Source organism: Moschus berezovskii, chromosome 25 (assembly GCF_049115385.1).
Source record: "Moschus berezovskii isolate FMDL1 chromosome 25, NW_MosBer_1.0, whole genome shotgun sequence".
Lineage (NCBI taxonomy): Eukaryota > Metazoa > Chordata > Mammalia > Artiodactyla > Moschidae > Moschus > Moschus berezovskii.
Window position 1 is genome coordinate 51,071,034 of NC_142484.1, and position 4,870 is coordinate 51,075,903.

Consider the following 4,870-nt stretch of genomic DNA (forward strand, 5'->3'; position numbering starts at 1 on the left):
CCAGAGTTGTCAATTAAGAAATAACATTGGGCTGGCTGGGGAAAGAGGAAAAGAAAGAGATTTTTTTATGTCAATCTCCATTCTCTGCTGTTCCTCTGAAATAATGGGACTGGTTCTTAGCTTGGAAACAGGTCTCTGTGGAAAGGCCACTTTATTTGTCTGGGTCAGGGATCCCCAAGGCACACCTGAGTTCAGTGATTCCCTGAGATAACTGGAGACTCAGCACAGAGTTCGACTCATGGCTATAAAATAGTCAACCAGGGGGGAGCTCAACAGACATTCAACATCTAGGGTTTCACTGAAGGCTGGTCCTGTTGGCACCTTTGCCTGGGATGGACCACAATTCCAGACTCCCAGAAGAAATGTAAGAGTTCAGCATAAATGATGCAAAAATGGTAGGAACTCACCCTTCAATTCACTTTTCCAAACTCACGTCAAACGCTGACGTGAGCAGGGCTTTCAGAGGACAGTGTCAGGCCTGCGAGTCTCTGCACAGACCCTCTGAAGTTTCTATCAGACTGATGCCCTCCTGTTTGTCCAAGCTCCTACCAGTTAGCAGCTTCCAGTCTCCACTGGCCCCTCCGTGCAGCCTGCAGCTCTTCACACGTTGACCTGCCCTTCTCTGTGTGAACAGAAGATCCAGACAAAACACTTCCACCAAAACATCTGGGTGAAATCACGCTGGTCAACAGATGATACTATTCAGTTGTGATTTCTGTAAAAATTCTCATCTGTGGTCACTAGTTCTCTTTTGGTGCACAGCAGGGCAGTTTCCCAACCTAGATATTCATCTTGAAGCACTTTGGCTTGTTTCTCAAAATTCTTACGTTTTTCTTTCCATTCTTTTACTTTCCAATTACTTTTCACCCACTTATACTTGTTCTGTACTGTTCTTAATAAAGATTTGGAACAACCTAAATAATTGACAATAATGATAATTAGGAACTAATTGGCCTCAAAATTAAAGCAGCCTAATGCACTTTGCTGGAGCAGCGGTGAAGAGCTACCCCACGACCAAGGTAAGAGAAACCCAAATAAGATGGTAGGTGTTGCGAGAGGACATCAGAAGGCAGACACACTGAAATCATAATCACAGACAATTAGTCAATCTGATCACATGGGACACAGCCTTGTTTAACTCAATGAAACTAAGCCATGCTGTGTGGGACCACCCAAGACAGGCAAGTCATGGTGGAGAGGTCTGACAGAATGTGGTCCGCTGTAGAAGGGAATGGCAAACCACTTCAGTATACTTGCCTTGAGAACCCCATGAACAGTATCAAAAGGCAAAATGATAGGATACTGAATGAGGAACTCCCCAGGTCGGTAGGTGCCCAGTATGCTACTGGAGATCAGTGGAGAAGTAACTCCAGAAAGAATGAGGGGATGGAGCCAAAGCAAAAATAGTACCCAGTTGTGGATGTGACTGGTGAGAGAAGCAAGGTCCAGTGCTGTAAAGAGCAATATTGCATAGGAACCTGGAATGTTAGGTCCATGAATCAAGGCAAATTGGAAGCGGTCAAACAGGAGATGGCAAGAATGAACGTCAACATTCTAGGAATCAGTGAACTAAAATGAACTAGAATGGGTGAATCTAACTCAGATGACCATTATATCTCCTACTGTGGGCAGGAATCCCTTAGAAGAAATCGAGTAGCCATCATGGTCAACAAAAGAGTCCGAAATGCAGTACTTGGATGCAATCTCAGAAATGAAAGAATGATCTCTGTTTGTTTCCAAGGCAAACCATTCAATATTACAGTAATCCAAGTCTGTGCCCCAACCAGTAACGCTGAAGAAGCCGAAGTTGAATGGTACTATGAAGACCTACAAGACCTTGTAGAACTAACACCCAAAAAAGATGTCTTTTCATTACAGGGGACTGGAATGCAAAAGTAGGAAGTCAAGAAACACCTGGAGTAACAGGCAAATTTGGCCTTGGAGCACGGAATGAAGCAGGGCAAAGGCTAATAGAGTTTTGCCAAGAGAACACACCAATCACAGCAAACACCCTCTTTCAACAACACAAGAGAAGACTCTACACATGGACATCACCAGATGGTCAACACTGAAATCAGATTGATTATATTCTTTGCAGCCAAAGATGGAGAAGCTCTATACAGTTAGCAAAAACAAGACCAGGAGCTGACAGTGGCTCAGATCATGAACTCCTTATTGGCAAATTCAGACTTAAATTGAGGTAAGTAGGGAAAACCACTAGACCATTCAGATATGACCTAAATCAAATCCCTTATGATTATACAGTGGAAGTAAGAAATAGATTTAAGGGTCTAGATCTGATAGATAGAGTGCCTGATGAACTATGGACGGAGGTTTGTGACATTATACAGGTGACAGGGATCAAGACCATCCCCATGGAAAAGAAATGCAAAAAAGCAAAATGGCTGTCTGAGGAGGCCTTACGAATAGCTGTGAAAAAAAGAGAAGCAAAAAGCAAAGGAGAAAAGGAAAGATATAAGCATCTGAATGCAGAGTTCCAAAGAATAGCAAAGAGAGATAAGAAAGCCTTCCTCAGCGATCAATGCAAAGAAATAGAGGAAAACAACAGAATAGGAAAGACAAGAGATCTCTTCAAGAAAATTAGAGATACCAAGGGAACATGTCATGCAAAGATGGGCTCGATAAAGGACAGAAATGGTATGGACCTAACAGAAGCAGAAGATAATAAGAAGAGGTGGCAAGAATACACAAAAGAACTGTGCAAAAAAGATCTTCATAACCAAGATAATCACAATGGTGTGATCACTGACCTACAGCCAGACATCTTGGAATGTGAAGTCAAGGGGGCCTTAGAAAGCATCACTACTAACAAAGCTAGTGGAGGTGATGGAATTACAGTTGAGCTATTTCAAATCCTGAAAGATGATGCTGTGAAAGTGCTGCACTCAATATGCCAACAAATTTGGAAAACTCAGCAGTGGCCACAGGACTGGAAAAGGTCAGTCTTCATTCCAATCCCAAAGAAAGGCAATGCCAAAAAATGCTCAAACTACCGCACAATTGCATTCATCTCACACGCTAGTAAAGTCATGCTCAAAATTCTCCAAGCCAGGCTTCAGCAATACGTGAACCATGAATTTCCAGATGTTCAAGCTGGTTTTAGAAAAGGCAGAGGAACCAGAGGTCAAATTGCCAACATCATGGAAAAAGCAAGAGAGTTCCAAAAAACATCTATTTCTGCTTTATTGACTATGCCTAAACCTAGATAGCATATTAAAAAGCAGAGACATTACTTTGCCAACCAAGGTCCGTCTAGTCAAGGCTATGGTTTTTCCCGTGGTCATATATGGATGTGAGAGTTGGACTGTGAAGAAAGCTGATTGCTAAAGAATTGATGCTTTTGAACTGTGGTGCTGGAGAAGACTCTTGAGAGTCCCTTGGACTGCAAGGAGATCCAACCAGTCCATTCTAAAGGAGATCAGTCCTGGGTATTCCTTGGAAAGACTGATGCTAAAGCTGAAACTCCAATACTTTGGCCACCTCATGCAACGTGTTGACTCACTGGAAAAGAGTCTGATGCTGGGAGGGATTGGGGGTGGGAGGAGAAGGGGACGACAGAGAATGAGATGGCTGGATGGCATCACCGACTCAATGGACATGAGTTTGAGTGAACTCCGGGAGTTGGTGATGGACAGGGAGGCCTGGCATGCTGTGATTCATGGGGTTGCAAAGAGTCGGACACGACTGAGCAACTGAACTGAACTGAAGCCTTTGACTGTGTGTATCACAATAAACTGTGGAAAATTCTGAAAGAGATGGGAATACCAGACCACCTGACCTGCCTCTTGAGAGACCTGTATGCAGGTCAGAAAGCAACAGTTAGCACTGGACATGGAACAACAGACTGGTTCCAAATAGGAAAAGGAGTACGTCAAAGCTGTATATTGTCACCCTGTTTATTTAACTTCTATGCAGAGTACATCATGAGGAATGCTGGACTGGAAGAAGCACAAGCTGGACTCAATATTGCCGGGAGAAATATCAGTAACCTCAGATATGCAGATGACACCACCCTTATGGCAGAAAGTGAAGAGGAACTCAAAGCCTCTTGATGAACGTGAAAGAGGAGAGTTTAAAAGTTGGCTTGAAGCTCAACATTCAGAAAACGAAGATCATGGCATCCGGTCCCATCCCTTCATGGGAAATAGATGGGGAAACAGTGGAAACAGTGTCAGACTTTATTTTGGGGGCTCCAAAATCACTGTGGATGCTGATTGCAGCCATGAAATTAAAAGACGCTTACTCCTTGGAAGGAAAGTTATGACCAACCTAGATTGCATATTAAAAAGCAGAGACATTACTTTGCCAACAAAGGTCCATCTAGTCAAAGCTATGGTTTTTCCCGTGGTCATGTATGGATGTGAGAGTTGGACTGTGAAGAAAGCTGATCGCTGAAGAATTGATGCTTTGAACTGTGGTGTTGGAGAAAACTCTTGAGAGTCCCTTGGACTGCAAGGAGATCCAACCAGTCCATTCTAAAGGAGATCAGTCCTGGGTGTTCATTGGAAGGTCTGATGCTGAGGCTGAAACTCCAATACTTTGGCCACCTCATATGAAGAGTTGACTCACTGGAAAAGAGTCTGATGCTGGGAGGGATTGTGGGCAGGGGGAGAAGGGGACGACAGAGAATGAGATGGCTGGATGGCATCACCGACTCGATGGGCATGAGTTTGAGTTAACTCCAGGAGTTGGTGATGGACAGGGGGACCTGTTGTGCTGTGATCCATGGGGTCACAAAGAGTTGGACACGACTGAGGGACTGAACTGAATAAATCAAGTAAGAATAAGGGGATTAAAAATAAAAAACTCTAAAACATTTTTTCATGTTCCTTTAATTTTTGTACTGCCT